General features: G+C 47.2%; 13 non-coding genes across 13 annotated transcripts; all 13 read left to right on the plus strand.

Annotated features, from left to right (window-relative positions):
- The first annotated feature begins 1,280 nt into the window (after nucleotides 1-1,280).
- On the plus strand, nucleotides 1,281-1,352 carry trnad-guc (transfer RNA aspartic acid (anticodon GUC)). Its single transcript has one exon. It is a non-coding gene; the product is annotated as a tRNA-Asp (tRNA).
- Nucleotides 1,353-2,714: 1,362 nt separating this feature from the next.
- trnad-guc (transfer RNA aspartic acid (anticodon GUC)) lies at nucleotides 2,715-2,786 on the plus strand. Its single transcript has one exon. It is a non-coding gene; the product is annotated as a tRNA-Asp (tRNA).
- A 1,362-nt stretch (nucleotides 2,787-4,148) lies between these two features.
- Nucleotides 4,149-4,220, plus strand: trnad-guc (transfer RNA aspartic acid (anticodon GUC)). The gene has a single exon. It is a non-coding gene; the product is annotated as a tRNA-Asp (tRNA).
- A 1,065-nt stretch (nucleotides 4,221-5,285) lies between these two features.
- On the plus strand, nucleotides 5,286-5,357 carry trnad-guc (transfer RNA aspartic acid (anticodon GUC)). The gene has a single exon. It is a non-coding gene; the product is annotated as a tRNA-Asp (tRNA).
- A 785-nt stretch (nucleotides 5,358-6,142) lies between these two features.
- On the plus strand, nucleotides 6,143-6,214 carry trnad-guc (transfer RNA aspartic acid (anticodon GUC)). Its single transcript has one exon. It is a non-coding gene; the product is annotated as a tRNA-Asp (tRNA).
- Nucleotides 6,215-7,856: 1,642 nt separating this feature from the next.
- trnad-guc (transfer RNA aspartic acid (anticodon GUC)) lies at nucleotides 7,857-7,928 on the plus strand. Its single transcript has one exon. It is a non-coding gene; the product is annotated as a tRNA-Asp (tRNA).
- Nucleotides 7,929-9,570: 1,642 nt separating this feature from the next.
- Nucleotides 9,571-9,642, plus strand: trnad-guc (transfer RNA aspartic acid (anticodon GUC)). Its single transcript has one exon. It is a non-coding gene; the product is annotated as a tRNA-Asp (tRNA).
- A 785-nt stretch (nucleotides 9,643-10,427) lies between these two features.
- Nucleotides 10,428-10,499, plus strand: trnad-guc (transfer RNA aspartic acid (anticodon GUC)). Its single transcript has one exon. It is a non-coding gene; the product is annotated as a tRNA-Asp (tRNA).
- A 1,362-nt stretch (nucleotides 10,500-11,861) lies between these two features.
- trnad-guc (transfer RNA aspartic acid (anticodon GUC)) lies at nucleotides 11,862-11,933 on the plus strand. Its single transcript has one exon. It is a non-coding gene; the product is annotated as a tRNA-Asp (tRNA).
- A 2,796-nt stretch (nucleotides 11,934-14,729) lies between these two features.
- On the plus strand, nucleotides 14,730-14,801 carry trnad-guc (transfer RNA aspartic acid (anticodon GUC)). The gene has a single exon. It is a non-coding gene; the product is annotated as a tRNA-Asp (tRNA).
- A 785-nt stretch (nucleotides 14,802-15,586) lies between these two features.
- Nucleotides 15,587-15,658, plus strand: trnad-guc (transfer RNA aspartic acid (anticodon GUC)). The gene has a single exon. It is a non-coding gene; the product is annotated as a tRNA-Asp (tRNA).
- A 1,362-nt stretch (nucleotides 15,659-17,020) lies between these two features.
- On the plus strand, nucleotides 17,021-17,092 carry trnad-guc (transfer RNA aspartic acid (anticodon GUC)). The gene has a single exon. It is a non-coding gene; the product is annotated as a tRNA-Asp (tRNA).
- A 1,642-nt stretch (nucleotides 17,093-18,734) lies between these two features.
- Nucleotides 18,735-18,806, plus strand: trnad-guc (transfer RNA aspartic acid (anticodon GUC)). The gene has a single exon. It is a non-coding gene; the product is annotated as a tRNA-Asp (tRNA).
- Nucleotides 18,807-20,043: the final 1,237 nt, after the last annotated feature.

The raw sequence follows: 20,043 nt of genomic DNA on the forward strand, positions 1-20,043 counted from the left end.
ACAAGGGCGTGGTTCACAGCCAAGGAGTGGAGAAAAGCTCAACGTCAGCCTGGAGTGTTTCCGCCCAGTTTCGAACTGGGGACCTTTCGCGTGTGAGGAGAACGTGATGACCACTACACCACGGAAACGGCGGCTTGTTTTGCATTGGGCATATGGCCCTCTGCTCTTTGCAGATGATCTTGGTCCGACGGCTTCATCAGGAGTTGACTTTGATCACAATGAAAGAGTTTGAAGACATTTGTAAAGAGGTTGGGATGGAAGTCAGCTCCTACATACATGTACAAGGGCGTGGTTCTCAGCCAAGGAGTGGAGAAATTCTCAACGTTGGCCCGGAGTGATGTTCATCCCCAATAATACAGAATTATAGTGCATACCTCCTCTTAACCCCGGCCAGATACCTGCCAATTAAATATACTGAAGGAGTCCTCGTTAGTATAGTGGACAGTATCTCTGCTTGTCACTCAGAAGACCAGGGTTCGATTCCCTGACGGGGAGTTTCTTGTTAATAAGCCACGAATAAATCTGTTGGCTTCATCAGAGAGTTGAATTTTGCAGAAACTAGACGAGTGGTCTTTAATGACCAATTGAGAGAAGATATTCCGCTGCAGAGTAAACCAAAAAAAAACCGATATTGTTTCCGCCCAATTTCGAACTGGGGACCTTTCGCGTGTGAGGCGAACGTGATGACCACTACACCACGGAAACGGCGGCTTGTTTGGCATTGGGCATATGGCCCTCTGCTCTTTGCAGATGATCTTGGTCTGACGGCTTCATCAGGAGTTGACTTTGATCACAATGAAAGAGTTTGAAGACATTTGTAAAGAGGTTGGGATGGAAGTCAGCTCCTACATACATGTACAAGGGCGTGGTTCTCAGCCAAGGAGTGGAGAAAAGCTCAACGTCAGCCTGGAGTGTTTCCGCCCAGTTTCGAACTGGGGACCTTTCGCGTGTGAGGCGAACGTGATGACCACTACACCACGGAAACGGCGGCTTGTTTGGCATTGGGCATATGGCCCTCTGCTCTTTGCAGATGATCTTGGTCTGACGGCTTCATCAGGAGTTGACTTTGATCACAATGAAAGAGTTTGAAGACATTTGTAAAGAGGTTGGGATGGAAGTCAGCTCCTACATACATGTACGAGACCGTGGTTCTCAGCCAAGGAGTGGAGAAATTCTCAACGTTGGCCCGGAGTGATGTTCATCCCCAATAATACAGAATTATAGTGCATACCTCCTCTTAACCCCGGCCAGATACCTGCCAATTAAGTATACTCAAGGAGTCCTCGTTAGTATAGTGGACAGTATCTCTGCTTGTCACGCAGAAGACCAGGGTTCGATTCCCTGACGGGGAGTTTCTTGTTAATAAGCCACGAATAAATCTGTTGGCTTCATCAGAGAGTTGAATTTTGCAGAAACTAGACGAGTGGTCTTTAATGACCAATCGAGAGAAGATATTCCGCTGCAGAGTAAACCAAAAAAAAAACGATATTGTTTCCGCCCAGTTTCGAACTGGGGACCTTTCGCGTGTGAGGCGAACGTGATGACCACTACACCACGGAAACGGCGGCTTGTTTGGCATTGGGCATATGGCCCTCTGCTCTTTGCAGATGATCTTGGTCTGACGGCTTCATCAGGAGTTGACTTTGATCACAATGAAAGAGTTTGAAGACATTTGTAAAGAGGTTGGGATGGAAGTCAGCTCCTACATACATGTACAAGGGCGTGGTTCACAGCCAAGGAGTGGAGAAAAGCTCAACGTCAGCCTGGAGTGTTTCCGCCCAGTTTCGAACTGGGGACCTTTCGCGTGTGAGGAGAACGTGATGACCACTACACCACGGAAACGGCGGCTTGTTTTGCATTGGGCATATGGCCCTCTGCTCTTTGCAGATGATCTTGGTCCGACGGCTTCATCAGGAGTTGACTTTGATCACAATGAAAGAGTTTGAAGACATTTGTAAAGAGGTTGGGATGGAAGTCAGCTCCTACATACATGTACAAGGGCGTGGTTCTCAGCCAAGGAGTGGAGAAATTCTCAACGTTGGCCCGGAGTGATGTTCATCCCCAATAATACAGAATTATAGTGCATACCTCCTCTTAACCCCGGCCAGATACCTGCCAATTAAATATACTGAAGGAGTCCTCGTTAGTATAGTGGACAGTATCTCTGCTTGTCACTCAGAAGACCAGGGTTCGATTCCCTGACGGGGAGTTTCTTGTTAATAAGCCACGAATAAATCTGTTGGCTTCATCAGAGAGTTGAATTTTGCAGAAACTAGACGAGTGGTCTTTAATGACCAATTGAGAGAAGATATTCCGCTGCAGAGTAAACCAAAAAAAAACCGATATTGTTTCCGCCCAATTTCGAACTGGGGACCTTTCGCGTGTGAGGCGAACGTGATGACCACTACACCACGGAAACGGCGGCTTGTTTGGCATTGGGCATATGGCCCTCTGCTCTTTGCAGATGATCTTGGTCTGACGGCTTCATCAGGAGTTGACTTTGATCACAATGAAAGAGTTTGAAGACATTTGTAAAGAGGTTGGGATGGAAGTCAGCTCCTACATACATGTACGAGACCGTGGTTCTCAGCCAAGGAGTGGAGAAATTCTCAACGTTGGCCCGGAGTGATGTTCATCCCCAATAATACAGAATTATAGTGCATACCTCCTCTTAACCCCGGCCAGATACCTGCCAATTAAGTATACTCAAGGAGTCCTCGTTAGTATAGTGGACAGTATCTCTGCTTGTCACGCAGAAGACCAGGGTTCGATTCCCTGACGGGGAGTTTCTTGTTAATAAGCCACGAATAAATCTGTTGGCTTCATCAGAGAGTTGAATTTTGCAGAAACTAGACGAGTGGTCTTTAATGACCAATCGAGAGAAGATATTCCGCTGCAGAGTAAACCAAAAAAAAAACGATATTGTTTCCGCCCAGTTTCGAACTGGGGACCTTTCGCGTGTGAGGCGAACGTGATGACCACTACACCACGGAAACGGCGGCTTGTTTGGCATTGGGCATATGGCCCTCTGCTCTTTGCAGATGATCTTGGTCTGACGGCTTCATCAGGAGTTGACTTTGATCACAATGAAAGAGTTTGAAGACATTTGTAAAGAGGTTGGGATGGAAGTCAGCTCCTACATACATGTACAAGGGCGTGGTTCACAGCCAAGGAGTGGAGAAAAGCTCAACGTCAGCCTGGAGTGTTTCCGCCCAGTTTCGAACTGGGGACCTTTCGCGTGTGAGGAGAACGTGATGACCACTACACCACGGAAACGGCGGCTTGTTTTGCATTGGGCATATGGCCCTCTGCTCTTTGCAGATGATCTTGGTCTGACGGCTTCATCAGGAGTTGACTTTGATCACAATGAAAGAGTTTGAAGACATTTGTAAAGAGGTTGGGATGGAAGTCAGCTCCTACATACATGTACAAGGGCGTGGTTCTCAGCCAAGGAGTGGAGAAATTCTCAACGTTGGCCCGGAGTGATGTTCATCCCCAATAATACAGAATTATAGTGCATACCTCCTCTTAACCCCGGCCAGATACCTGCCAATTAAATATACTGAAGGAGTCCTCGTTAGTATAGTGGACAGTATCTCTGCTTGTCACTCAGAAGACCAGGGTTCGATTCCCTGACGGGGAGTTTCTTGTTAATAAGCCACGAATAAATCTGTTGGCTTCATCAGAGAGTTGAATTTTGCAGAAACTAGACGAGTGGTCTTTAATGACCAATTGAGAGAAGATATTCCGCTGCAGAGTAAACCAAAAAAAAACCGATATTGTTTCCGCCCAATTTCGAACTGGGGACCTTTCGCGTGTGAGGCGAACGTGATGACCACTACACCACGGAAACGGCGGCTTGTTTGGCATTGGGCATATGGCCCTCTGCTCTTTGCAGATGATCTTGGTCTGACGGCTTCATCAGGAGTTGACTTTGATCACAATGAAAGAGTTTGAAGACATTTGTAAAGAGGTTGGGATGGAAGTCAGCTCCTACATACATGTACGAGACCGTGGTTCTCAGCCAAGGAGTGGAGAAATTCTCAACGTTGGCCCGGAGTGATGTTCATCCCCAATAATACAGAATTATAGTGCATACCTCCTCTTAACCCCGGCCAGATACCTGCCAATTAAGTATACTCAAGGAGTCCTCGTTAGTATAGTGGACAGTATCTCTGCTTGTCACGCAGAAGACCAGGGTTCGATTCCCTGACGGGGAGTTTCTTGTTAATAAGCCACGAATAAATCTGTTGGCTTCATCAGAGAGTTGAATTTTGCAGAAACTAGACGAGTGGTCTTTAATGACCAATCGAGAGAAGATATTCCGCTGCAGAGTAAACCAAAAAAAAAACGATATTGTTTCCGCCCAGTTTCGAACTGGGGACCTTTCGCGTGTGAGGCGAACGTGATGACCACTACACCACGGAAACGGCGGCTTGTTTGGCATTGGGCATATGGCCCTCTGCTCTTTGCAGATGATCTTGGTCTGACGGCTTCATCAGGAGTTGACTTTGATCACAATGAAAGAGTTTGAAGACATTTGTAAAGAGGTTGGGATGGAAGTCAGCTCCTACATACATGTACAAGGCCGTGGTTCACAGCCAAGGAGTGGAGAAAAGCTCAACGTCAGCCTGGAGTGTTTCCGCCCAGTTTCGAACTGGGGACCTTTCGCGTGTGAGGCGAACGTGATGACCACTACACCACGGAAACGGCGGCTTGTTTGGCATTGGGCATATGGCCCTCTGCTCTTTGCAGATGATCTTGGTCTGACGGCTTCATCAGGAGTTGACTTTGATCACAATGAAAGAGTTTGAAGACATTTGTAAAGAGGTTGGGATGGAAGTCAGCTCCTACATACATGTACAAGGGCGTGGTTCTCAGCCAAGGAGTGGAGAAAAGCTCAACGTCAGCCTGGAGTGTTTCCGCCCAGTTTCGAACTGGGGACCTTTCGCGTGTGAGGCGAACGTGATGACCACTACACCACGGAAACGGCGGCTTGTTTGGCATTGGGCATATGGCCCTCTGCTCTTTGCAGATGATCTTGGTCTGACGGCTTCATCAGGAGTTGACTTTGATCACAATGAAAGAGTTTGAAGACATTTGTAAAGAGGTTGGGATGGAAGTCAGCTCCTACATACATGTACGAGACCGTGGTTCTCAGCCAAGGAGTGGAGAAATTCTCAACGTTGGCCCGGAGTGATGTTCATCCCCAATAATACAGAATTATAGTGCATACCTCCTCTTAACCCCGGCCAGATACCTGCCAATTAAATATACTCAAGGAGTCCTCGTTAGTATAGTGGACAGTATCTCTGCTTGTCACGCAGAAGACCAGGGTTCGATTCCCTGACGGGGAGTTTCTTGTTAATAAGCCACGAATAAATCTGTTGGCTTCATCAGAGAGTTGAATTTTGCAGAAACTAGACGAGTGGTCTTTAATGACCAATCGAGAGAAGATATTCCGCTGCAGAGTAAACCAAAAAAAAAACGATATTGTTTCCGCCCAGTTTCGAACTGGGGACCTTTCGCGTGTGAGGCGAACGTGATGACCACTACACCACGGAAACGGCGGCTTGTTTGGCATTGGGCATATGGCCCTCTGCTCTTTGCAGATGATCTTGGTCTGACGGCTTCATCAGGAGTTGACTTTGATCACAATGAAAGAGTTTGAAGACATTTGTAAAGAGGTTGGGATGGAAGTCAGCTCCTACATACATGTACAAGGGCGTGGTTCTCAGCCAAGGAGTGGAGAAAAGCTCAACGTCAGCCTGGAGTGTTTCCGCCCAGTTTCGAACTGGGGACCTTTCGCGTGTGAGGCGAACGTGATGACCACTACACCACGGAAACGGCGGCTTGTTTGGCATTGGGCATATGGCCCTCTGCTCTTTGCAGATGATCTTGGTCTGACGGCTTCATCAGGAGTTGACTTTGATCACAATGAAAGAGTTTGAAGACATTTGTAAAGAGGTTGGGATGGAAGTCAGCTCCTACATACATGTACGAGACCGTGGTTCTCAGCCAAGGAGTGGAGAAATTCTCAACGTTGGCCCGGAGTGATGTTCATCCCCAATAATACAGAATTATAGTGCATACCTCCTCTTAACCCCGGCCAGATACCTGCCAATTAAATATACTCAAGGAGTCCTCGTTAGTATAGTGGACAGTATCTCTGCTTGTCACGCAGAAGACCAGGGTTCGATTCCCTGACGGGGAGTTTCTTGTTAATAAGCCACGAATAAATCTGTTGGCTTCATCAGAGAGTTGAATTTTGCAGAAACTAGACGAGTGGTCTTTAATGACCAATCGAGAGAAGATATTCCGCTGCAGAGTAAACCAAAAAAAAAACGATATTGTTTCCGCCCAGTTTCGAACTGGGGACCTTTCGCGTGTGAGGCGAACGTGATGACCACTACACCACGGAAACGGCGGCTTGTTTGGCATTGGGCATATGGCCCTCTGCTCTTTGCAGATGATCTTGGTCTGACGGCTTCATCAGGAGTTGACTTTGATCACAATGAAAGAGTTTGAAGACATTTGTAAAGAGGTTGGGATGGAAGTCAGCTCCTACATACATGTACAAGGGCGTGGTTCTCAGCCAAGGAGTGGAGAAAAGCTCAACGTCAGCCTGGAGTGTTTCCGCCCAGTTTCGAACTGGGGACCTTTCGCGTGTGAGGCGAACGTGATGACCACTACACCACGGAAACGGCGGCTTGTTTGGCATTGGGCATATGGCCCTCTGCTCTTTGCAGATGATCTTGGTCTGACGGCTTCATCAGGAGTTGACTTTGATCACAATGAAAGAGTTTGAAGACATTTGTAAAGAGGTTGGGATGGAAGTCAGCTCCTACATACATGTACGAGACCGTGGTTCTCAGCCAAGGAGTGGAGAAATTCTCAACGTTGGCCCGGAGTGATGTTCATCCCCAATAATACAGAATTATAGTGCATACCTCCTCTTAACCACGGCCAGATACCTGCCAATTAAATATACTCAAGGAGTCCCCTTTAGTATAGTGGACAGTATCTCTGCTTGTCACGCAGAAGACCAGGGTTCGATTCCCTGACGGGGAGTTTCTTGTTAATAAGCCACGAATAAATCTGTTGGCTTCATCAGAGAGTTGAATTTTGCAGAAACTAGACGAGTGGTCTTTAATGACCAATCGAGAGAAGATATTCCGCTGCAGAGTAAACCAAAAAAAAAACGATATTGTTTCCGCCCAGTTTCGAACTGGGGACCTTTCGCGTGTGAGGCGAACGTGATGACCACTACACCACGGAAACGGCGGCTTGTTTGGCATTGGGCATATGGCCCTCTGCTCTTTGCAGATGATCTTGGTCTGACGGCTTCATCAGGAGTTGACTTTGATCACAATGAAAGAGTTTGAAGACATTTGTAAAGAGGTTGGGATGGAAGTCAGCTCCTACATACATGTACAAGGGCGTGGTTCTCAGCCAAGGAGTGGAGAAAAGCTCAACGTCAGCCTGGAGTGTTTCCGCCCAGTTTCGAACTGGGGACCTTTCGCGTGTGAGGCGAACGTGATGACCACTACACCACGGAAACGGCGGCTTGTTTGGCATTGGGCATATGGCCCTCTGCTCTTTGCAGATGATCTTGGTCTGACGGCTTCATCAGGAGTTGACTTTGATCACAATGAAAGAGTTTGAAGACATTTGTAAAGAGGTTGGGATGGAAGTCAGCTCCTACATACATGTACGAGACCGTGGTTCTCAGCCAAGGAGTGGAGAAATTCTCAACGTTGGCCCGGAGTGATGTTCATCCCCAATAATACAGAATTATAGTGCATACCTCCTCTTAACCCCGGCCAGATACCTGCCAATTAAATATACTCAAGGAGTCCTCGTTAGTATAGTGGACAGTATCTCTGCTTGTCACGCAGAAGACCAGGGTTCGATTCCCTGACGGGGAGTTTCTTGTTAATAAGCCACGAATAAATCTGTTGGCTTCATCAGAGAGTTGAATTTTGCAGAAACTAGACGAGTGGTCTTTAATGACCAATCGAGAGAAGATATTCCGCTGCAGAGTAAACCAAAAAAAAAACGATATTGTTTCCGCCCAGTTTCGAACTGGGGACCTTTCGCGTGTGAGGCGAACGTGATGACCACTACACCACGGAAACGGCGGCTTGTTTGGCATTGGGCATATGGCCCTCTGCTCTTTGCAGATGATCTTGGTCTGACGGCTTCATCAGGAGTTGACTTTGATCACAATGAAAGAGTTTGAAGACATTTGTAAAGAGGTTGGGATGGAAGTCAGCTCCTACATACATGTACAAGGGCGTGGTTCTCAGCCAAGGAGTGGAGAAAAGCTCAACGTCAGCCTGGAGTGTTTCCGCCCAGTTTCGAACTGGGGACCTTTCGCGTGTGAGGCGAACGTGATGACCACTACACCACGGAAACGGCGGCTTGTTTGGCATTGGGCATATGGCCCTCTGCTCTTTGCAGATGATCTTGGTCTGACGGCTTCATCAGGAGTTGACTTTGATCACAATGAAAGAGTTTGAAGACATTTGTAAAGAGGTTGGGATGGAAGTCAGCTCCTACATACATGTACGAGACCGTGGTTCTCAGCCAAGGAGTGGAGAAATTCTCAACGTTGGCCCGGAGTGATGTTCATCCCCAATAATACAGAATTATAGTGCATACCTCCTCTTAACCACGGCCAGATACCTGCCAATTAAATATACTCAAGGAGTCCCCTTTAGTATAGTGGACAGTATCTCTGCTTGTCACGCAGAAGACCAGGGTTCGATTCCCTGACGGGGAGTTTCTTGTTAATAAGCCACGAATAAATCTGTTGGCTTCATCAGAGAGTTGAATTTTGCAGAAACTAGACGAGTGGTCTTTAATGACCAATCGAGAGAAGATATTCCGCTGCAGAGTAAACCAAAAAAAAAACGATATTGTTTCCGCCCAGTTTCGAACTGGGGACCTTTCGCGTGTGAGGCGAACGTGATGACCACTACACCACGGAAACGGCGGCTTGTTTGGCATTGGGCATATGGCCCTCTGCTCTTTGCAGATGATCTTGGTCTGACGGCTTCATCAGGAGTTGACTTTGATCACAATGAAAGAGTTTGAAGACATTTGTAAAGAGGTTGGGATGGAAGTCAGCTCCTACATACATGTACAAGGGCGTGGTTCTCAGCCAAGGAGTGGAGAAAAGCTCAACGTCAGCCTGGAGTGTTTCCGCCCAGTTTCGAACTGGGGACCTTTCGCGTGTGAGGCGAACGTGATGACCACTACACCACGGAAACGGCGGCTTGTTTGGCATTGGGCATATGGCCCTCTGCTCTTTGCAGATGATCTTGGTCTGACGGCTTCATCAGGAGTTGACTTTGATCACAATGAAAGAGTTTGAAGACATTTGTAAAGAGGTTGGGATGGAAGTCAGCTCCTACATACATGTACGAGACCGTGGTTCTCAGCCAAGGAGTGGAGAAATTCTCAACGTTGGCCCGGAGTGATGTTCATCCCCAATAATACAGAATTATAGTGCATACCTCCTCTTAACCCCGGCCAGATACCTGCCAATTAAATATACTCAAGGAGTCCTCGTTAGTATAGTGGACAGTATCTCTGCTTGTCACGCAGAAGACCAGGGTTCGATTCCCTGACGGGGAGTTTCTTGTTAATAAGCCACGAATAAATCTGTTGGCTTCATCAGAGAGTTGAATTTTGCAGAAACTAGACGAGTGGTCTTTAATGACCAATCGAGAGAAGATATTCCGCTGCAGAGTAAACCAAAAAAAAAACGATATTGTTTCCGCCCAGTTTCGAACTGGGGACCTTTCGCGTGTGAGGCGAACGTGATGACCACTACACCACGGAAACGGCGGCTTGTTTGGCATTGGGCATATGGCCCTCTGCTCTTTGCAGATGATCTTGGTCTGACGGCTTCATCAGGAGTTGACTTTGATCACAATGAAAGAGTTTGAAGACATTTGTAAAGAGGTTGGGATGGAAGTCAGCTCCTACATACATGTACAAGGGCGTGGTTCTCAGCCAAGGAGTGGAGAAAAGCTCAACGTCAGCCTGGAGTGTTTCCGCCCAGTTTCGAACTGGGGACCTTTCGCGTGTGAGGCGAACGTGATGACCACTACACCACGGAAACGGCGGCTTGTTTGGCATTGGGCATATGGCCCTCTGCTCTTTGCAGATGATCTTGGTCTGACGGCTTCATCAGGAGTTGACTTTGATCACAATGAAAGAGTTTGAAGACATTTGTAAAGAGGTTGGGATGGAAGTCAGCTCCTACATACATGTACGAGACCGTGGTTCTCAGCCAAGGAGTGGAGAAATTCTCAACGTTGGCCCGGAGTGATGTTCATCCCCAATAATACAGAATTATAGTGCATACCTCCTCTTAACCCCGGCCAGATACCTGCCAATTAAGTATACTCAAGGAGTCCTCGTTAGTATAGTGGACAGTATCTCTGCTTGTCACGCAGAAGACCAGGGTTCGATTCCCTGACGGGGAGTTTCTTGTTAATAAGCCATGAATAAATCTGTTGGCTTCATCAGAGAGTTGAATTTTGCAGAAACTAGACGAGTGGTCTTTAATGACCAATCGAGAGAAGATATTCCGCTGCAGAGTAAACCAAAAAAAAAACGATATTGTTTCCGCCCAGTTTCGAACTGGGGACCTTTCGCGTGTGAGGCGAACGTGATGACCACTACACCACGGAAACGGCGGCTTGTTTGGCATTGGGCATATGGCCCTCTGCTCTTTGCAGATGATCTTGGTCTGACGGCTTCATCAGGAGTTGACTTTGATCACAATGAAAGAGTTTGAAGACATTTGTAAAGAGGTTGGGATGGAAGTCAGCTCCTACATACATGTACAAGGGCGTGGTTCACAGCCAAGGAGTGGAGAAAAGCTCAACGTCAGCCTGGAGTGTTTCCGCCCAGTTTCGAACTGGGGACCTTTCGCGTGTGAGGAGAACGTGATGACCACTACACCACGGAAACGGCGGCTTGTTTTGCATTGGGCATATGGCCCTCTGCTCTTTGCAGATGATCTTGGTCCGACGGCTTCATCAGGAGTTGACTTTGATCACAATGAAAGAGTTTGAAGACATTTGTAAAGAGGTTGGGATGGAAGTCAGCTCCTACATACATGTACAAGGGCGTGGTTCTCAGCCAAGGAGTGGAGAAATTCTCAACGTTGGCCCGGAGTGATGTTCATCCCCAATAATACAGAATTATAGTGCATACCTCCTCTTAACCCCGGCCAGATACCTGCCAATTAAATATACTGAAGGAGTCCTCGTTAGTATAGTGGACAGTATCTCTGCTTGTCACTCAGAAGACCAGGGTTCGATTCCCTGACGGGGAGTTTCTTGTTAATAAGCCACGAATAAATCTGTTGGCTTCATCAGAGAGTTGAATTTTGCAGAAACTAGACGAGTGGTCTTTAATGACCAATTGAGAGAAGATATTCCGCTGCAGAGTAAACCAAAAAAAAACCGATATTGTTTCCGCCCAATTTCGAACTGGGGACCTTTCGCGTGTGAGGCGAACGTGATGACCACTACACCACGGAAACGGCGGCTTGTTTGGCATTGGGCATATGGCCCTCTGCTCTTTGCAGATGATCTTGGTCTGACGGCTTCATCAGGAGTTGACTTTGATCACAATGAAAGAGTTTGAAGACATTTGTAAAGAGGTTGGGATGGAAGTCAGCTCCTACATACATGTACGAGACCGTGGTTCTCAGCCAAGGAGTGGAGAAATTCTCAACGTTGGCCCGGAGTGATGTTCATCCCCAATAATACAGAATTATAGTGCATACCTCCTCTTAACCCCGGCCAGATACCTGCCAATTAAATATACTCAAGGAGTCCTCGTTAGTATAGTGGACAGTATCTCTGCTTGTCACGCAGAAGACCAGGGTTCGATTCCCTGACGGGGAGTTTCTTGTTAATAAGCCACGAATAAATCTGTTGGCTTCATCAGAGAGTTGAATTTTGCAGAAACTAGACGAGTGGTCTTTAATGACCAATCGAGAGAAGATATTCCGCTGCAGAGTAAACCAAAAAAAAAACGATATTGTTTCCGCCCAGTTTCGAACTGGGGACCTTTCGCGTGTGAGGCGAACGTGATGACCACTACACCACGGAAACGGCGGCTTGTTTGGCATTGGGCATATGGCCCTCTGCTCTTTGCAGATGATCTTGGTCTGACGGCTTCATCAGGAGTTGACTTTGATCACAATGAAAGAGTTTGAAGACATTTGTAAAGAGGTTGGGATGGAAGTCAGCTCCTACATACATGTACAAGGGCGTGGTTCTCAGCCAAGGAGTGGAGAAAAGCTCAACGTCAGCCTGGAGTGTTTCCGCCCAGTTTCGAACTGGGGACCTTTCGCGTGTGAGGCGAACGTGATGACCACTACACCACGGAAACGGCGGCTTGTTTGGCATTGGGCATATGGCCCTCTGCTCTTTGCAGATGATCTTGGTCTGACGGCTTCATCAGGAGTTGACTTTGATCACAATGAAAGAGTTTGAAGACATTTGTAAAGAGGTTGGGATGGAAGTCAGCTCCTACATACATGTACGAGACCGTGGTTCTCAGCCAAGGAGTGGAGAAATTCTCAACGTTGGCCCGGAGTGATGTTCATCCCCAATAATACAGAATTATAGTGCATACCTCCTCTTAACCACGGCCAGATACCTGCCAATTAAATATACTCAAGGAGTCCCCTTTAGTATAGTGGACACTATCTCTGCTTGTCACGCAGAAGACCAGGGTTCGTTTCCCTGACGGGGAGTTTCTTGTTAATAAGCCACGAATAAATCTGTTGGCTTCATCAGAGAGTTGAATTTTGCAGAAACTAGACGAGTGGTCTTTAATGACCAATCGAGAGAAGATATTCCGCTGCAGAGTAAACCAAAAAAAAAACGATATTGTTTCCGCCCAGTTTCGAACTGGGGACCTTTCGCGTGTGAGGCGAACGTGATGACCACTACACCACGGAAACGGCGGCTTGTTTGGCATTGGGCATATGGCCCTCTGCTCTTTGCAGATGATCTTGGTCTGACGGCTTCATCAGGAGTTGACTTTGATCACAATGAAAGAGTTTGAAGACATTTGTAAAGAGGTTGGGATGGAAGTCAGCTCCTACATACATGTACAAGGGCGTGGTTCTCAGCCAAGGAGTGGAGAAAAGCTCAACGTCAGCCTGGAGTGTTTCCGCCCAGTTTCGAACTGGGGACCTTTCGCGTGTGAGGCGAACGTGATGACCACTACACCACGGAAACGGCGGCTTGTTTGGCATTGGGCATATGGCCCTCTGCTCTTTGCAGATGATCTTGGTCTGACGGCTTCATCAGGAGTTGACTTTGATCACAATGAAAGAGTTTGAAGACATTTGTAAAGAGGTTGGGATGGAAGTCAGCTCCTACATACATGTACGAGACCGTGGTTCTCAGCCAAGGAGTGGAGAAATTCTCAACGTTGGCCCGGAGTGATGTTCATCCCCAATAATACAGAATTATAGTGCATACCTCCTCTTAACCACGGCCAGATACCTGCCAATTAAATATACTCAAGGAGTCCCCTTTAGTATAGTGGACAGTATCTCTGCTTGTCACGCAGAAGACCAGGGTTCGATTCCCTGACGGGGAGTTTCTTGTTAATAAGCCACGAATAAATCTGTTGGCTTCATCAGAGAGTTGAATTTTGCAGAAACTAGACGAGTGGTCTTTAATGACCAATCGAGAGAAGATATTCCGCTGCAGAGTAAACCAAAAAAAAAACGATATTGTTTCCGCCCAGTTTCGAACTGGGGACCTTTCGCGTGTGAGGCGAACGTGATGACCACTACACCACGGAAACGGCGGCTTGTTTGGCATTGGGCATATGGCCCTCTGCTCTTTGCAGATGATCTTGGTCTGACGGCTTCATCAGGAGTTGACTTTGATCACAATGAAAGAGTTTGAAGACATTTGTAAAGAGGTTGGGATGGAAGTCAGCTCCTACATACATGTACGAGACCGTGGTTCTCAGCCAAGGAGTGGAGAAATTCTCAACGTTGGCCCGGAGTGATGTTCATCCCCAATAATACAGAATTATAGTGCATACCTCCTCTTAACCACGGCCAGATACCTGCCAATTAAATATACTCAAGGAGTCCCCTTTAGTATAGTGGACAGTATCTCTGCTTGTCACGCAGAAGACCAGGGTTCGATTCCCTGACGGGGAGTTTCTTGTTAATAAGCCACGAATAAATCTGTTGGCTTCATCAGAGAGTTGAATTTTGCAGAAACTAGACGAGTGGTCTTTAATGACCAATCGAGAGAAGATATTCCGCTGCAGAGTAAACCAAAAAAAAAACGATATTGTTTCCGCCCAGTTTCGAACTGGGGACCTTTCGCGTGTGAGGCGAACGTGATGACCACTACACCACGGAAACGGCGGCTTGTTTGGCATTGGGCATATGGCCCTCTGCTCTTTGCAGATGATCTTGGTCTGACGGCTTCATCAGGAGTTGACTTTGATCACAATGAAAGAGTTTGAAGACATTTGTAAAGAGGTTGGGATGGAAGTCAGCTCCTACATACATGTACGAGACCGTGGTTCTCAGCCAAGGAGTGGAGAAATTCTCAACGTTGGCCCGGAGTGATGTTCATCCCCAATAATACAGAATTATAGTGCATACCTCCTCTTAACCCCGGCCAGATACCTGCCAATTAAATATACTCAAGGAGTCCTCGTTAGTATAGTGGACAGTATCTCTGCTTGTCACGCAGAAGACCAGGGTTCGATTCCCTGACGGGGAGTTTCTTGTTAATAAGCCACGAATAAATCTGTTGGCTTCATCAGAGAGTTGAATTTTGCAGAAACTAGACGAGTGGTCTTTAATGACCAATCGAGAGAAGATATTCCGCTGCAGAGTAAACCAAAAAAAAAACGATATTGTTTCCGCCCAGTTTCAAACTGGGGACCTTTCGCGTGTGAGGCGAACGTGATGACCACTACACCACGGAAACGGCGGCTTGTTTGGCATTGGGCATATGGCCCTCTGCTCTTTGCAGATGATCTTGGTCTGACGGCTTCATCAGGAGTTGACTTTGATCACAATGAAAGAGTTTGAAGACATTTGTAAAGAGGTTGGGATGGAAGTCAGCTCCTACATACATGTACAAGGGCGTGGTTCTCAGCCAAGGAGTGGAGAAAAGCTCAACGTCAGCCTGGAGTGTTTCCGCCCAGTTTCGAACTGGGGACCTTTCGCGTGTGAGGCGAACGTGATGACCACTACACCACGGAAACGGCGGCTTGTTTGGCATTGGGCATATGGCCCTCTGCTCTTTGCAGATGATCTTGGTCTGACGGCTTCATCAGGAGTTGACTTTGATCACAATGAAAGAGTTTGAAGACATTTGTAAAGAGGTTGGGATGGAAGTCAGCTCCTACATACATGTACGAGACCGTGGTTCTCAGCCAAGGAGTGGAGAAATTCTCAACGTTGGCCCGGAGTGATGTTCATCCCCAATAATACAGAATTATAGTGCATACCTCCTCTTAACCCCGGCCAGATACCTGCCAATTAAGTATACTCAAGGAGTCCTCGTTAGTATAGTGGACAGTATCTCTGCTTGTCACGCAGAAGACCAGGGTTCGATTCCCTGACGGGGAGTTTCTTGTTAATAAGCCACGAATAAATCTGTTGGCTTCATCAGAGAGTTGAATTTTGCAGAAACTAGACGAGTGGTCTTTAATGACCAATCGAGAGAAGATATTCCGCTGCAGAGTAAACCAAAAAAAAAACGATATTGTTTCCGCCCAGTTTCGAACTGGGGACCTTTCGCGTGTGAGGCGAACGTGATGACCACTACACCACGGAAACGGCGGCTTGTTTGGCATTGGGCATATGGCCCTCTGCTCTTTGCAGATGATCTTGGTCTGACGGCTTCATCAGGAGTTGACTTTGATCACAATGAAAGAGTTTGAAGACATTTGTAAAGAGGTTGGGATGGAAGTCAGCTCCTACATACATGTACAAGGGCGTGGTTCACAGCCAAGGAGTGGAGAAAAGCTCAACGTCAGCCTGGAGTGTTTCCGCCCAGTTTCGAACTGGGGACCTTTCGCGTGTGAGGAGAACGTGATGACCACTACACCACGGAAACGGCGGCTTGTTTTGCATTGGGCATATGGCCCTCTGCTCTTTGCAGATGATCTTGGTCCGACGGCTTCATCAGGAGTTGACTTTGATCACAATGAAAGAGTTTGAAGACATTTGTAAAGAGGTTGGGATGGAAGTCAGCTCCTACATACATGTACAAGGGCGTGGTTCTCAGCCAAGGAGTGGAGAAATTCTCAACGTTGGCCCGGAGTGATGTTCATCCCCAATAATACAGAATTATAGTGCATACCTCCTCTTAACCCCGGCCAGATACCTGCCAATTAAATATACTGAAGGAGTCCTCGTTAGTATAGTGGACAGTATCTCTGCTTGTCACTCAGAAGACCAGGGTTCGATTCCCTGACGGGGAGTTTCTTGTTAATAAGCCACGAATAAATCTGTTGGCTTCATCAGAGAGTTGAATTTTGCAGAAACTAGACGAGTGGTCTTTAATGACCAATTGAGAGAAGATATTCCGCTGCAGAGTAAACCAAAAAAAACCCGATATTGTTTCCGCCCAATTTCGAACTGGGGACCTTTCGCGTGTGAGGCGAACGTGATGACCACTACACCACGGAAACGGCGGCTTGTTTGGCATTGGGCATATGGCCCTCTGCTCTTTGCAGATGATCTTGGTCTGACGGCTTCATCAGGAGTTGACTTTGATCACAATGAAAGAGTTTGAAGACATTTGTAAAGAGGTTGGGATGGAAGTCAGCTCCTACATACATGTACGAGACCGTGGTTCTCAGCCAAGGAGTGGAGAAATTCTCAACGTTGGCCCGGAGTGATGTTCATCCCCAATAATACAGAATTATAGTGCATACCTCCTCTTAACCCCGGCCAGATACCTGCCAATTAAGTATACTCAAGGAGTCCTCGTTAGTATAGTGGACAGTATCTCTGCTTGTCACGCAGAAGACCAGGGTTCGATTCCCTGACGGGGAGTTTCTTGTTAATAAGCCACGAATAAATCTGTTGGCTTCATCAGAGAGTTGAATTTTGCAGAAACTAGACGAGTGGTCTTTAATGACCAATCGAGAGAAGATATTCCGCTGCAGAGTAAACCAAAAAAAAAACGATATTGTTTCCGCCCAGTTTCGAACTGGGGACCTTTCGCGTGTGAGGCGAACGTGATGACCACTACACCACGGAAACGGCGGCTTGTTTGGCATTGGGCATATGGCCCTCTGCTCTTTGCAGATGATCTTGGTCTGACGGCTTCATCAGGAGTTGACTTTGATCACAATGAAAGAGTTTGAAGACATTTGTAAAGAGGTTGGGATGGAAGTCAGCTCCTACATACATGTACAAGGGCGTGGTTCTCAGCCAAGGAGTGGAGAAAAGCTCAACGTCAGCCTGGAGTGTTTCCGCCCAGTTTCGAACTGGGGACCTTTCGCGTGTGAGGCGAACGTGATGACCACTACACCACGGAAACGGCGGCTTGTTTGGCATTGGGCATATGGCCCTCTGCTCTTTGCAGATGATCTTGGTCTGACGGCTTCATCAGGAGTTGACTTTGATCACAATGAAAGAGTTTGAAGACATTTGTAAAGAGGTTGGGATGGAAGTCAGCTCCTACATACATGTACGAGACCGTGGTTCTCAGCCAAGGAGTGGAGAAATTCTCAACGTTGGCCCGGAGTGATGTTCATCCCCAATAATACAGAATTATAGTGCATACCTCCTCTTAACCACGGCCAGATACCTGCCAATTAAATATACTCAAGGAGTCCCCTTTAGTATAGTGGACAGTATCTCTGCTTGTCACGCAGAAGACCAGGGTTCGATTCCCTGACGGGGAGTTTCTTGTTAATAAGCCACGAATAAATCTGTTGGCTTCATCAGAGAGTTGAATTTTGCAGAAACTAGACGAGTGGTCTTTAATGACCAATCGAGAGAAGATATTCCGCTGCAGAGTAAACCAAAAAAAAAACGATATTGTTTCCGCCCAGTTTCGAACTGGGGACCTTTCGCGTGTGAGGCGAACGTGATGACCACTACACCACGGAAACGGCGGCTTGTTTGGCATTGGGCATATGGCCCTCTGCTCTTTGCAGATGATCTTGGTCTGACGGCTTCATCAGGAGTTGACTTTGATCACAATGAAAGAGTTTGAAGACATTTGTAAAGAGGTTGGGATGGAAGTCAGCTCCTACATACATGTACAAGGGCGTGGTTCTCAGCCAAGGAGTGGAGAAAAGCTCAACGTCAGCCTGGAGTGCTTCCGCCCAGTTTCGAACTGGGGACCTTTCGCGTGTGAGGCGAACGTGATGACCACTACACCACGGAAACGGCGGCTTGTTTGGCATTGGGCATATGGCCCTCTGCTCTTTGCAGATGATCTTGGTCTGACGGCTTCATCAGGAGTTGACTTTGATCACAATGAAAGAGTTTGAAGACATTTGTAAAGAGGTTGGGATGGAAGTCAGCTCCTACATACATGTACGAGACCGTGGTTCTCAGCCAAGGAGTGGAGAAATTCTCAACGTTGGCCCGGAGTGATGTTCATCCCCAATAATACAGAATTATAGTGCATACCTCCTCTTAACCCCGGCCAGATACCTGCCAATTAAATATACTCAAGGAGTCCTCGTTAGTATAGTGGACAGTATCTCTGCTTGTCACGCAGAAGACCAGGGTTCGATTCCCTGACGGGGAGTTTCTTGTTAATAAGCCACGAATAAATCTGTTGGCTTCATCAGAGAGTTGAATTTTGCAGAAACTAGACGAGTGGTCTTTAATGACCAATCGAGAGAAGATATTCCGCTGCAGAGTAAACCAAAAAAAAAACGATATTGTTTCCGCCCAGTTTCGAACTGGGGACCTTTCGCGTGTGAGGCGAACGTGATGACCACTACACCACGGAAACGGCGGCTTGTTTGGCATTGGGCATATGGCCCTCTGCTCTTTGCAGATGATCTTGGTCTGACGGCTTCATCAGGAGTTGACTTTGATCACAATGAAAGAGTTTGAAGACATTTGTAAAGAGGTTGGGATGGAAGTCAGCTCCTACATACATGTACAAGGGCGTGGTTCTCAGCCAAGGAGTGGAGAAAAGCTCAACGTCAGCCTGGAGTGTTTCCGCCCAGTTTCGAACTGGGGACCTTTCGCGTGTGAGGCGAACGTGATGACCACTACACCACGGAAACGGCGGCTTGTTTGGCATTGGGCATATGGCCCTCTGCTCTTTGCAGATGATCTTGGTCTGACGGCTTCATCAGGAGTTGACTTTGATCACAATGAAAGAGTTTGAAGACATTTGTAAAGAGGTTGGGATGGAAGTCAGCTCCTACATACATGTACGAGACCGTGGTTCTCAGCCAAGGAGTGGAGAAATTCTCAACGTTGGCCCGGAGTGATGTTCATCCCCAATAATACAGAATTATAGTGCATACCTCCTCTTAACCACGGCCAGATACCTGCCAATTAAATATACTCAAGGAGTCCCCTTTAGTATAGTGGACAGTATCTCTGCTTGTCACGCAGAAGACCAGGGTTCGATTCCCTGACGGGGAGTTTCTTGTTAATAAGCCACGAATAAATCTGTTGGCTTCATCAGAGAGTTGAATTTTGCAGAAACTAGACGAGTGGTCTTTAATGACCAATCGAGAGAAGATATTCCGCTGCAGAGTAAACCAAAAAAAAAACGATATTGTTTCCGCCCAGTTTCGAACTGGGGACCTTTCGCGTGTGAGGCGAACGTGATGACCACTACACCACGGAAACGGCGGCTTGTTTGGCATTGGGCATATGGCCCTCTGCTCTTTGCAGATGATCTTGGTCTGACGGCTTCATCAGGAGTTGACTTTGATCACAATGAAAGAGTTTGAAGACATTTGTAAAGAGGTTGGGATGGAAGTCAGCTCCTACATACATGTACAAGGGCGTGGTTCTCA

The sequence above is a fragment of the Pungitius pungitius genome, unplaced genomic scaffold (genome assembly GCF_949316345.1).
Source record: "Pungitius pungitius unplaced genomic scaffold, fPunPun2.1 scaffold_25, whole genome shotgun sequence".
NCBI classification, from domain to species: Eukaryota; Metazoa; Chordata; class Actinopteri; order Perciformes; family Gasterosteidae; genus Pungitius; species Pungitius pungitius.